This window comes from Cervus elaphus, chromosome 17 (assembly GCF_910594005.1).
Source record: "Cervus elaphus chromosome 17, mCerEla1.1, whole genome shotgun sequence".
NCBI classification, from domain to species: Eukaryota; Metazoa; Chordata; class Mammalia; order Artiodactyla; family Cervidae; genus Cervus; species Cervus elaphus.
This window is the reverse complement of record NC_057831.1, coordinates 58,877,400-58,891,723: the sequence shown is the minus strand read 5'-3', so window position 1 is coordinate 58,891,723 and position 14,324 is coordinate 58,877,400. Positions and strand designations below refer to the sequence as shown.

Sequence of the window (14,324 nt, the reverse complement as noted above, 5' to 3'; positions counted from 1 at the left end):
TCTCGCAGCGGCCCTGCGAGTTCTGTGCTGCTGTGATGTCCTTCCGGCGTGACATGTCCGCGGGCACACGGCCAGGGTGGGACGGAGCCAGGTTTGAGCCCCGGCCACCTGGCCTTGGAGTCAGCGCCCTTGCCCCTCCTCCTGCAGACAGAACGGCCTTGGGAGTGGGCTTTGGAGCGTATAGCTCCTATCGAAGGGCTGGGGAAACTGGCCCGAACCATCTAGTTTCCTCCTCTACTGACACTTTTATTTCTTGGTATGTCCTGGCTGGGTTCAGGTTTCAAGAGGACTCATACATTGGAGCCCTTGTGTGTCCTGGTATGTAGGGGTGAGGGCAGCAGAGCACGTTTACAAGCCCACCTCGCCTATTTGCTCCTTCCACTCCCCTACTTACTATTCAGTAACGGTTAGCTTGCTCCAGGGGTGAAAATTTTGGGGGTCATTTCTTTGGCTGCTTTCACTATAACTAAAATGCTCTCCTAAGCGCCCTTCGAGGGTGCCAGGTTGTTTGAGAAAGCCTGAGGAGGGTGGCTTTCATTTTGTCTGTACTTGGGGAGAGCAGAACATAGTTCTGAGGGTCTGCAGTCTCTCGGCTTTAACAAGCCTGGTGTTGGATGGTTGTTCAAGAAAGGCTTTCGTGTGGGAACCCTTTCAACTTGGAACTGAGAGCTTGATAGTTTAGAGAATACTCACTTCAGACTGACCTGCCCAGACAGAAAATTGTGGAGCCCTCAGGCAAACGCAGCAGGTGTGGAAGAACAATTGAAACAGGCTCTTGCTGTGTGCCAGGAATGGTCCTTTAGGATGCTGGCCCTCATCCCATGCTATCCAGGAGGCAGATGCCATGTGTATGCTCAGTCATGTCCGACTCTTCACGACCCCTGTGGACTGCAGGCTGCCAGGCTCCTCTGCGCATGGCATTCTCCGGGCCAGAATCCTGGGGTGACAGCTTGGATGCATGAGACACGTGCTTGGGGCTGGTGCACTGGGAAGACCCAGAGGGATGGGATGGAGAGGGAGGCGGGAGGGGGGATCGGGATGGGAAACACATGTAAATCCATGGCTGATTCATGTCAGTGTATGGCAAAAACCACTACAATACTGTAAAGTAATTAGCCTCCAACTAATAAAAATAAATGGAAAAAAAATAATAAAATGTTGCAAACCAATGAGCTAGCTACACTGAAAAAAAAAAAAAAGAATACTGAGGTGAGTTGCCATTTCCTTCTCTAGGGGATTGTCCCAAGCCAGGAATCAAACCCGTGTCTCCTTTGTTGGCAGGCAGATTCTTTAACACTGCACCACCTGGGAAGCCCAGATGTTATGGCCCCCATTTTATAGAGGAGAGGTCAGACTCAGAAAGTTAAATGATGAACCAGTCTCCAGGTCACACAGATAAATGAGCGATGCAGTCGGGACTGGAACCCATCTCTCTCAAGACTCGAAAGCCTATGAACTTTCCTAAAACTGTGCACTCAGCTTCACAGTGGACAGTAACTTGCAGATGAAAGTTTTCTTTCCTAGTATAACATCAGGATTTACTTTTGGATAAAGTGAATAAAATTAACACTGCTAAATGTTATCCTGAAATGAAAAGAGGAAGAAGGGATGAATGAATGGGTGGATGGATTGGTGAAGCCGGACTGGTGATGAATTTGGACAGCACGGGGATATTCCGTGTCCTCAGGGGCTCTGGTAATTTCCTTTAGAACAGTGTCTTTTGGGGATTTCTTCCCCTCCTTTTGTTAAAATAACAGAATCTGGATGAAGAAGCATTTGTATTCTTAGCTACGTTTAATTCCTGACTTACTCTTGAATTTTCCTCCTCAATTAATTGTATTCCTGTTCCTCCCCTTTTGTCTTCTCCCACTTCTGGGAGTAAAAAGAATCTACTTTCTAATAGATTTTACTTGCCAGCATTACTTGGTTTAAAGTGGATAATGTACGTAGTTTTCTTTTTTTTGGCTGTACCACACAACATGCAGGATCTTGGTTCCCCAACCAGGAATCAAACCTGTGCCCCTGCATTGGAAGCATGGAGTCTTATCCATTGGACTCCCAGGGAATTCTCATAATGTGTATAATTTTAATAGTTCAGATTTCTCTGAAAAAGCCTGAGAAGAATTAATAGAGCCATATCTATCAGTGTATGAGCTGTGAAGATATAGGATAAGCTTTTCAACAAATGTTATTTTTATAATAATGCTTATGATTCCATTTCCACGTCAGCCATTACAGATGCCCCGAGGAAGCAAACACAGGGGGAAAATTAGATATAATCATATTAATTATGATTTCAGTTCTGTGGTTAAATAGATTTCCAGCTAGAGTTGGAGTTGCTTCTTAATTAAACAAATATTTCTTGGGGGTCTGAAATCTGCCAAACCCTAATTTCACCTATTCTTTGGGTAATAGCCCCATTTATACTTTGAGTTGGTTTTTTAAGTTCTTAGCAGCCACTCTCAACATAATTTATTAGGTCAGAGTTTAGGAATGTTATTCCATGAAAGCCCGTTTCCCACATGCTCGAAGGGTAACAGCATGTCTGTGTGTGTGTCTGGCTGTATCGCATGTTCCTGCGTCCTCTCTTGCTCGTCTTCCTTTCTCCTCCTCCTCTCCTTTCTCTTGCTTTCTTGACTGAGTAGAAGTAGTACCAACATTAGTTTCAGTTAAAAGAAAATGGAACGGATCAGTGTTTCCCTTTCAGACCAGCAGCTGTATAATACTTCTTGTTTAGAAGGCATGTTCTTGTGCCCCACCCCGGATCTGAACTCGAGAACTGCTGAATTAGAGTTTCATGTGATCACTGATATCTTTAAACTATCAGTATAATGTTGTATTTCTCTCTTGAATGAAAAGGTAATCTCATCCCCCACCCCCCACCACCAAGTTAATATACTCTGGTTAAAAATAAAAAACGAAAGCAGCCACTTTCAAATAAGAATCTTGGAATTAGAATTCAGCATTCGAGAAACTTTCATTACGAGTTTATTGAAATATGAGCTGTTTCATACACTGTGAATATCCTTGAATTATTGCTAGTAAAATATCAAATTACCTGACTTAAAAAAAAGTTTAATGATGACCAGAGGCATCACTGTGAAGTTCTAGTTCAAACTACGAACGATTTAAAATGAATCAGACGACAGGCGCACAGACTTGGGTCTTGGTGGCAAGACTGGGTAGAACCAGGTTCTGGTCACTGCCCGTCAGCCGTGTGTCCCTGGTAAGCCTTTCACCGTTCCGGACTCCGGTCTGCTCCTCTGTCCAGTGACGGATCGCTGTGACCTCCTTGTTCTGAGTCGAGCTCTGTGAGAAGAGAAATACAAGATGTTGATACATGCGCCGGTATGTTGGGAGAGGGAGTTTTTTTTCTCAGTAGGGGGACTTTTAAACTGAAATACTTAGAGATTGAAGAAACTACAGCCCATTGATCCATCAAGAATATACAAATTAAAAAGAAATGATCAGGAGTTTCTTATACTCATTCAGAACAACAGTGCTGTCCTCAGCCCAATTCCTGGCTATTGAAACCTAGCCGGGAAAGGGGCTTCCTGAAGGCAAGGCCAGCCCTTGTTGGACACACTGCATTCGACACATTTGTGCTCCGGTTGCAGGTATGTTTGTGCCGTTTCCTACTGTCCCGTATAAAATGGGTGGTGGTAGGAAGTGGCCTGAGCAGTGTGTTTGCATATTAGAAGCCTATTTCTCATCTGTTAGAGGAAAGAAGCAAAGCGTGCTGCCTTAAAAGATTCCTCGGTACTGAGCCGTTTCAAACAGCTGGAGACTTAGGGGAAGAAATTGTAGTTTAGTAAATGACTTCTTGCTCGTGCTGCTGTTTTCCACTTCTCTATTCATTTATGGAGAGAATGAGGAATATATCAAAGGTGGCGAAGTATATAAAGACCAGTGTTCCTTAAACCTCAGTAATTTATGGACCTCTTCATTTAAAAGAAAAAATAACTCACAAACTCCCAGTGCTGACATAAATATTTTTATTATGAAGTAGCTTAAATATGCCTGAACATAAAACTAGGTATAAACTCCTTATGCTTCCAGCTCTTATGTAACTATAAAACAATGACAGATTTATAAATTTAAGCAAAATCAATAACACTCAAATTAACATTAATTTATCACGACAGATAATTTTTTGGACTAACATTAAACCTTTCATTGGTAATGTGATCATGGTGCTGTCAGCCAAAGTCCCAGTTCATTTCTCCTTCCACTTCCCTGAATTCAGACCTTCTCTCATATAAAGCACCTTTATTTGGATGGAATGTATGGTTTTGGTTTTAATTTAGCTTCATTTAATTTGCTTCCTTGTCCTTCGTGGTTAAATTTATACTACTAGGCACTGCGATGATCAGAAACATAAAAGCAGACCCACTTTTGATCAAGCCAGAAGTTGGGACTTGGAGCCTCGTTTTGTTGGGCTGGGGGAGGAAAGACTGGGATCACTGGTCCCTGCTACACTGACTTTCAGATCTGCGTGAGAGTGAATGGTGTCATTCATCAAAATGTGGAAACAAAGGAAAAGTAGGCTTTGAGAGAAGATGATCAGTTTGAGGCTTAGGTTTCTAGCACTGTGGCTAGAAATCAATCACATTTCCCAACTAAAGCATTGTAATTTGGATAAAACATTTTTTATGTACTTTTGGGATCATGGAACTAAGACAACTCCAGAGTCTCAACCAACCACCAGTTAGTAAGGTAAAACCCAAGCTGGGAGCTTTCTGTGTAAACAAACACGAAAGGCGGCTGCCTTCACCATCGGGGTTGAAGGCTGAGCCTTGGGTGAGGGGCAGTGTCAGAAGAGCCTGTATCCCATTAGGACCTGTGAAAGAATCTAAAGTGGCCAGGTAGATAGTGCCTATGGGCTTTTGGCAGAACCAAATAAAAATCTTTCTGGAGGAAAACATCCCTCCTCTATACCTTAGGATTCTCCTGACCAGTATCAACCAAATAAGAGTTCAGGATCAAAGATAGCTAACTCTCCTAGAAAACAAACCACCGGGGGCCAGAGTCATCAGAAACAAATGAAGAAGAATAGACTTTACCCTGAAGACTTCAGATATTGCAATTATCTGATACAGAATATAAAATTACCATTTTGAAATACTTTAAGGGATAAAATATAATTACAAATAAGTGCAAAGAGCGTGAGATAAAAATTGACTAGGTGGGGAGGAGTGGGAGAGGGATAAATTGGGAGTATGAAATGCACACTACTGTATATAAAATAAGCAAGGATTTACTGTATAACACAGCTAACTATATTCAGTATCATGTATAAACAATTATGGAAAAGAACTGAAAAACAGAATATGTGTATATATGTATAACTAAATCCCTTTGCTGTATGTCAGAAACTAGCACAATATTGTAAATCAACTATACTTCAATTTTAAAAAAATGATCAGGCATATTATTCAGCCATAAAAATGAAGGAAATTCTTCCATTGACAACAGCATGAAGACATTACGCTAAGGGAATAAGTCAGAGAAAGATCTCGCTTGTATGTGGAATCTAAAAAGAAAACAATAGCAACAACAAACGCCAAACTCTTAGAAACAAATTAGGTGCCAGAGGTCAGGGATGGAGGAAGGGGGTGAAGGTGGTTAAAATACAAATTTCCAATTACAAAGAAAATAAGTTCTAGGTAGATAATGTACAGCGTGGTGAGTGTAATTAACCAAACTATATTGTATATTTGAAAGTTGCTGTGAAAAGTGTACGTCTTCAAAGTTCTCATCGTGAGAAAAAAATTTGTTAACAATGTGAGGTAATTGATGTTATGAAACTGACTATGGTTGTCATTTTGCAATATATACCTATATCAAATATTGTTGTATACCTTAAATTAATACAGTGTTTGTCAGTTGTATCTCAGTGTGGTGGTGGAGAGGAGCAATATAAATGTAGGTGTTCTGTTTTTGTTGAAAACATTTTGACCAGGTAGATTTGAGAAAAAAGAAACAAGAACAAAATGGAAGGGAAAAAATTATAACTGTTAAAAACGCAATAAACTAGATTAGGAACAACTAGAGAAGCAATTAATGAACTAGAAAAAAAAGATGTGAAGATATTAACCAGAATGTAACTTAGAAATAAAAAGAAAAACATGAAGGTGTAGTTGAAGGATATAAAAGCCATGATGAGATCTGTTCAGAATTGCAGAGAGATAATAGACAAAACAGAAGGAAGTAATATTTGAAAATCTAGGTTACAAATAATTTCCAGAGAGTTCCTGAAGTACACAAATGACCAGCGTTCCTTAAATCCAGGTAATTTCTGGACCGATAAGGGAAACACAGCAAACACCAATCAGGATAAATAAATAGAAATTCATATCTAGACATAAGGAAACCTAAATATGCCAAAATAAGGAAGGTGATCTTAAGAATACCCAGATAGGAAAGATAGATTGTTTAACAAGGGAATAATAGACCAACAGCTGACTTCTCAACAGCAGTATGGATGCTGGAAAAATATTTTCAGAATGCTAAAAGAAAATACTATTGATAGTATATCAGCAAAACTGTCATTCAAGAAAAAGGCAAAATATACTTTGCAAAAAAATAAAAACTTAACTGTGGCACATTTTACTAGGAAACTTAAAGGATGTACTTCATGAAGAAGAAAGTGATTCCGGAAGGAAAGTCTGAGATGCAAAAAAGGAATGATAAGGAAATTGGTAAACATGTAGATAAATATCATTAAAATTAAATAAAAATAAAAATTTAGTGCCTTGGTCATACTAGTCACATTTCAAGGTACTTGTGGATAGTGACTGCTATATTGGACAACACAAATATGACACATTTCCATCATCAGAGGAAGTTCTCTTGGACAGCACTGTTGTAGAATAATGGGAGGGAAATATACTAAGAGCGTCTCTGGGGTTCATTGACTTTAAGATGCCGCTGTTGATAAGAGCCACTGTTTTGGTATGTGTATAAGATTTAAGAAAACATTGCCAAAAGTGTTTAAGATGCCATTTTTTGTAAGATACGTATCACTATTACCTCTGTGAAACTGGAAGAAATGTGCCTGTTTTGTAAGACGCATGTCCCTGTCACCTCTGTGAAACTGGAGGAGATGTGCCTCAATGGATGCAGTCGGGAGCGAGAGCATCAGTGAACCAGGAGCTGTGATCCTCGTGGGCTGGACAGAGAACAGCCAAGTGAGCGGTCTGACCTGGAGAGAACGCCTGGTGCTTACTTGGCATAGAGTCTGTCTCAGTCAATGTTTGATGAATGAGTGGATGATTTTATTGGATGGGTGAAGGGGAGTCATCAGACTCTGCTGGTAGCTGGACTTGGCAACATGGCTGAAGTCACCCAGAAGGTTTGTGTGAAGTTGTGAGGAGAGTCAGGATGAAGCCTTTGTGAACCCCATTTTTAATATTCTAGTGATCATATACAAAGGAGCCCAAGAAAGAACATTAGGAAAGATGGGGAAGACCCGGAAAGAGCTCAGGCCCCCTGAGAATAAAGGGTGAAGGGGTGAGATGCGGCGAGGCCTCGGTTAAGATAAGGCCTATGTATTCCTGAATAAGCGTCAGCCTGTCCTATGCAGTAGGAGAAGCATTGAAGATCATAAATTTTCAATGTTACTATTTCTGCCAGAGCGTCTGAGAAGGCTTTATGACGGAGGTAATATTTGGGCTGGGCCTCAAAGGACAGATAGCTGGCACATCAGAGTAGTAGGGTGAGGCAGTCTAGGCAGATGGAATAACACCAAAAAAAGCACGAAATTGTTGAGAAGATGTGGAACTCTTGGCAGTAATTCCTAATGAACCTGACTTTGCTGTGTCCAGCTTTTTTCTAGGAAAAAGTCTAATGTTGGTGAAGGAGCATATGTTCCTTAAGATCATAAGCATTCTTTTACTGATCTTAAGATGGAATGGAAGGTAATTAAAGTAACTACAGACCTGGCCAGGTACCTCCCTACTACTCTGAATAGAGCACGCTTTATGTATGATTTTCCCAGCACTCTCTCAGATTACACAGTTTATTACTGAATTTGGGGATTTAAGTTCTGTATTAATGCCTGTAGTATATTATTAAGATGATTAGTTACATGACAACCTTAGACTAGAGAGTGGGAAGCAGATTTAGCTTGCTAAAATAAAGTTCACCAGATCAGAGTGCTAAGAAAATACGGGGCAGATAGGACTTGGCCAAAAATCCCAGGTTCTTGATTTAAAAGCTGTGTAACATCCGTCATGTCATTTGACCTCTTCATGCCTCAAATTTCTCCATTTAAAAAAACAGGCATAGTAATCGTTCCTCCTTCAGGATGAAAGATTAGTGGAAGCACTTAGCAAAAGAATTATCCGTTATTATAATAAAACGTTCCAGAGCTTTTTTCAACAAGGAAATACAGTAAGTAAGTGGTTCCCAGCTGTGGGACTGTTGTGGATCAGCATCGTTTGGGGCCAGTTAGAAAAGTGAGGATCCGTGGGCACTTCCACAGCCCTTGTACATCATCTGCACACCTGTGCTTTGGACTTTGTATTTTTTGGTAGGAACCTCCCAGTTTAGGAACCCTTGCTCTTGGGCTGAGTAGCATTTTGGTCTTTTTTTTTTTAAACCTTTTCTTTGCTATACAGTATTTTGAACATTAGCTCTTGGTATTTGTTGAGCATGTGAACGCTTCAGGTTTTTAATCCTAGAGATCATTGGGTAACTTTTCACTCCTGTACCTTCCTTTCCTTTCTCTTTCTCCTCCTCTCCTCATCCCCCGCACCTCCATCCCGTATTGAATTTTTAGACTGTTGGGCTAACTATCTTCTGGACAGCCTGGTTCTCATGCCCTCCCCTCCGCTTAAATAGATTTTTAAAGGAAACTTTGTGAGGGCAGACGTTTGGCATGTTCCGTTTAGTTTCTAAAAAAAAATATAGAGTTCATTTTTTTTATCCTTTAAAAAAATGACTACAGGAAATGATTCTAAAATAACTGATATTCCCCTTGTAAAAACTGAGGTTGTGTTTGGATGGATTCCAGCATATGTTCGTTTTCCTTGGGTGGGGGAGGGGGGAGGTATGGAGAGTGTTCTCCATGCCAAAAGACACAAATCGTAATCCCTCAGACCCAAGAGTGCCCTTCATATGGTGGCAGTTATTTGGCATATTGTAAAATGTAGCCTGGAGATTTAAGAAATAAAATGTTTACTGTATTTAGGTCAATTAGAATATTCCTTTTAACTTTTGTGTGTGGCTATTTTGGTGGAAAAAAAAACCATTATATTGCAGCAGAAGCATCCTTGCTGCTTAACTCTGTTTAGTTCCTGTTTCTTACATTTCATGTGGATGAGGAATATCAGCTAAATTAGGGCAGAAATTTTGTTCAGTGCCAGATCTCCAGTACCTAGAATAGTGCCTGGCACGTTGTGAGTGTTCAGTAAAAATGCACTAAGAATGAGCTAACAATTAACCCGAACTAAAAACTGCATCTCCTGCTACCTTTACAAGCTCTTGAGAAACTTCCTCAAGAGCTTGTGAAGGTAACAATATATCATATTTTTCTGATATTCGGATTGGAAGCCGCCTGCATGTCCCATAACTCCCGGTGCCTCTTACAGATTTAACTGCATCTCATCACCTAGGTCTTTGCAGGAAGGGGCTGGGTCTCTTGTTTGTGGTTGAATCCACAGTGCTGTATCTGGCAGCTTTGTAGTTTCTTAGTAAATATTTGTTGAATGAATACACAGTGCTTTAAAAACTTACGTAATGCCTTCCTATTTGGTTTCATTGGTTGAGAGTCCCATGAAACTGGCCAGTAGTATCATCCCACTGTTAGAGATGATGAAACAAAAGGTAAAGAGTGTATGTTAGTTATCCCAGAAAGCCTCGGGTCGTAAGTAGCAGAGCTGGGACCACGACTTCTACATCTGTTGGTTTCTTCATCCCTTATTTTTTCCAGAACAGCTTTTGTTGTTGTTCAGTCACCAAGTTGTGTCCAACTCTATGTGACCCCACGGACTGCAGCACACCAGGCTCTCTGTCCTTCAGTATCTCCCAGAGTTTTCTCAAACTCATGTCCATTAATCGATGGTGCCACACAAGCATCTCATCCTCTGCCACCCCCTTCTCCTTCTGCCCTCAGTCTTTCACGGCGTCAGAGTCTTTTCCATGAGTCGGTTCTTTGCATCAGGTGGCCAAAGTATTGGAGCTTTAGCATCAGTCCTTCCAATGAATATTCAGGGCTGGTTTCCTTTAGGAATGATTGGTTTGATCTCCTTGCGGTCCAAGGGACTCTCAAGAGTCTTTTCCAAAACTAGAATTCAAAAGCATCAATTTTTCCTCGCTCAGCCTTCTTTATGGTCCAACTCTCACATCCGTACATGGCTACTGGAAAATTCAAAGCTTTCAGTAGACAGACCTTTGTTGTCAAAGTGATATTCCTGCCTTTTAATACATTGTCTAGGTTGATCATAACTTTTCTTCCAGGGAGCAAGTGTCTTTTAATTTCACGGCTGCAGTCATTGTTTTCAGTGACTTTGGAGCCCAAGAAAATAAAATCTGCCATTGTTTCAATTTTTTCCCCATCTATTTGCCATCTGGTGATGGGACTGGATGCTGTGATCTTAGTTTTTTGAATATTGAGTTTCAAGCCATCTCCTTCACTCTTCTCTTTCACCCTCATCAACAGCCTCTTTAGTTCCTCTTCACTTTCTGCCATTAGAGTGGTATCATCTGCATATCTGACGCTGTTGATGTTTCTCCTGGCAGTCTTGATTCCAGCTTGTGATTCATCCAGCCCGGCATTTTGCATGATGTACTCTTCATATCAGTTAAATAAGTAGGGTGACAAGTATACCGCCTTGTCGTTTGTATTCCTCTTCCAATTTTGAACCAATTTTGCTTCCGAAGAACAGTTTTTAGAACATCAGAAAGCATAAATTCCGCCCCTTCCAAACTGTTGCAACCCTCTTTACTTGAGAGCATGACAGGGGGCGTTGCTGTGTGAAACCTTTTCAAAATTGTCATGTCTCCACAGACTTCACTGGGTGCCAGTTTCGCTTATTTAGAATAGATTTCAGTTGCTGGTGATGCGTGATTTAAAACACAACCCTCATTATTTCAAATAACTTATACTCTTCTCTCCCAAATATTTTAAGATGTGAAGTTACCAATACTCTCATCTAAGTTTTTAAAATAAGATTCCCGCGCCGCGAAAGGGGTGTTCTCTGGCATGGTCTTGCCTGGTCCTCCTGGTCGTTTTGAGAGAGAGATTTCAGAAGTATTGAGCTGGCTAGACTAATATTCCTGGATCAGGCTCAGGAAGGACCAGCTTTCCCTGTGATATTAAAACGGGTAAACAGTGCTGACCGTACATTTAAGATTCTCAGGCAGTGGCAGTACTAGGGGCATGTTTTGCCAAAGACATTGAGTGAAGGTAAAGAGCCAAGTAGCACGCAGTCAAGGTTCCCAGTAAGACAGGATTTCAGAATCAATGAATCTGATCTAATTTCTGCTTAGTCTCTCATTGAGAAAGATAATTTTGTGATTTCAGCAAGATTGTGCCAAATTTGATTAGCAGGTCAGAGTTCATTCTACCAGACTGCTAAATTTAAACTTACTGTTCTACAAATGACTTTCCAAGAGTTCCTAGAACAACACTCACTACCAAGCTTTGATTTCATTGTGAAATAGCAACAAGAATCTGATTCCTTTTGCCCTCTGTGGATATTAACCTTTAGCATCAGAGCAGAAGCACAGAAGGGAATGAATAAACTGTCAATATTGTCTTTCCTCCAGGGTCCAGCCATGGAAATAGATAGTGGGGAAGGAGCAGTTTGGGGTGGAAAAAATAAGCGTTTTTTTTCGGGCGCCTGACTCCTGAGACGAGGCGGGACGGGGCTGTTGTGTTGGTCCCGGCGCTCACAGAGCCGGCTCCCGTCGTCCTTGGATGCAGCTTTTTTAGCGGCTTCACAGTTCTGCCTCTGTGGTCCCACTGCCCAGTAGGCACGGGGTGACGGGAGGGAACTCAATGAAGGCTTTTCAGGGAGCATTTCTGAGTTCGTCACTGCCATCTGTCCTCTGCTCTGCCTTGCTCGTCAGGCTGCTCACATCTGTGGGACATACAGGTTTCTGACTGGTGTGGATGCTATAGGTAAATGCTGAGAAAGAAGTGAAGAGGAGCAGTGTTCGTACACTGTCACTTAGAGTCACTTAGAGGAAGTGAGGAGAAGTCCTGCTTACCCCCACACTTGTATCTGGCATATGAGATGAAGCGTTAGGATTATTTTGTTTTAGTTATTGGTGACTCTCTTCTCTCCTTTCCCTTCCTGTTCCTTCCTTCCTTTCTTTTCAAACAATGTTTTATTAAAGTATAATGGGCCTACAACACTGTTAGTCCTAGGTACATAACAAAGATTTGCTGTTTCTGTACTTTACAAAATGATCCCCACCCTGTTTCTTAATTTTTGAAATCAGTAATATCTCTTCCCTAAAACTTGAGTTGTTTTGGAAGGAGGCGGCTCAGACTCGGTGTCTGGTCATTTAGTAGATCGTTTACCTCCAACAGTGGGGTGAGCACGCGTCCCTATCTCACCCACAGGCAGCTCACAGGGGCCAGTGTTGTGTTCTCGTGTTGAAAACCTCTTGTCCTGCTTCAAGCAGTGGAGCCCTGCTGTCTTCAGCAGGACAAGTCCCAGGACCAGAGAGCCTTTGGCCTGGCAGGCGGTTTCCGTTCGAGGCCCCTGCTGCCCGCTCACACTGCAGCCGCTGTTTCTCCGGCAGAGCGGGTTATGGGCAGAGCCTCGTCTAGTTCAGCGCAGCTTTGGGTCTCTGCTTTTCTTTTCCTGCGTGCGTTTCATTTTTGACGGGATACATTTCTTGTCTTGTTCTACTCGTTTTGCTAATGTGAATTTAACCCATGGTGGAGATGTGCTGAGACGTTGTAGTGGTGGATTGAGCGCTTGATCTCAGTCGAGCCGGTGGTCTGGACTTACCCCTGCCCCACCAGCTGTGTGGCCTTGGAAGAGACATTTGACCTCTCTGGGCCACAGTGTCCTCGTTTGTAACCTGAGGACGCTGGCTTCTTAGAATGATGGGCTGCCAAGTACCCCAGTGTTAGTCAAAGTGATAGGTACTCAGTCGTGTCCGACTCTTCGCGACCCCACGGACTGTGGCCCACCAGGCTCCTCTGACCATGGAATTCCCCAGGCAAGAATACTGGAGTGGGTTGCCATGCCCTTAAGATTGCACCATTGAGTTTTGTGTTTTCCGAGATGCCAGGAGTATCAGGAATGGCGTGTGGCAGTGTTTACTAAGGGCTCTGCTCCTGTGAAATCTTAAGTAACATCAGAACGTTTTTCATTAAGTGACAGTCGTATAGCATGGCTAGTGACAGAGAAATTTAGATGCATTAGTTAAGAGAGAGGAATAAGTACGTTCTTGTTTCTTTGTGACAGGTTTGCAAAATCAGTAAAAATTTCTTGTTCCTAGAAAAGAAGTTGTTCAGCCCTGGGGTGTTATTGGACACGTGGCTTTTGAACTTCTAAATGAAGAATTACAGAGTTCAGATAAATGAAGTCTTTTTAATTTTAGCTTTTATTCTTCAGATAAGAGGAAGCCCACAAATGAGGCTAATATATTATATTGGTATCCCATTTCTGATTCACGTCCCCATGTTGTTTAATAAGAAAAACCTTATTTAAAAATATTCTAATTCTAAAAATGATACATATTAATTGTAGAAAACTTGGAAAAACACAAAGATGTAAACACAAATATGTCTAATTCCATGATCCAGAAATAGCCATTATTGTTCATGCTTTGAAATCTTTAGATTATATACACTCAATTTGTAGAACAAAACTGGGATTATACCACAGATAGATAACTTGATATCTTGCTTTTTTCCTGCTGTGTTCCTTTTGAAATTATTTTTGCCACAGAGGTTTCAAATGAAGATGGAGATTAATGTAATATTATGCTTGGCACACTTGTGTCAAGGTCTGTGACTTACAGAAATAGAATTGTGGACCATCTGAAAATAACATATGTTTCATTCTCTCTTGAATCGATATTTGATGTATATTGATGCTGTCACAACTATTACTATAACTAACAAAAGACTTTTTAATCTGTTCTTAATTGTTCACTAATTGCTTTTATAAGATTCCCTCATTTTTCTGTTTCTGAATTCAGTGAGCCTAAGTTATTTTAGCAGTTTTTCTGGATGCCTTGATTCTTCCAGCTGAAGCATAGTAGCTAGTGTGGGCCAGGCTGCAGGTTTGGCCTGAAGTAGGATAGTTAAGTGATTCCTTTTGCCTGAACATATTTTACATTTGATAATATTTATG

At 41.3% G+C, this 14,324-nt stretch overlaps 1 protein-coding gene across 15 annotated transcripts in view; it reads left to right on the top strand.

Moving 5' to 3' along the window:
• The window catches only part of APBB2 (amyloid beta precursor protein binding family B member 2), a 362,842-nt gene that overhangs the window by 57,921 nt on the left and 290,597 nt on the right, over positions 1-14,324 (top strand). The window lies entirely within an intron of this gene.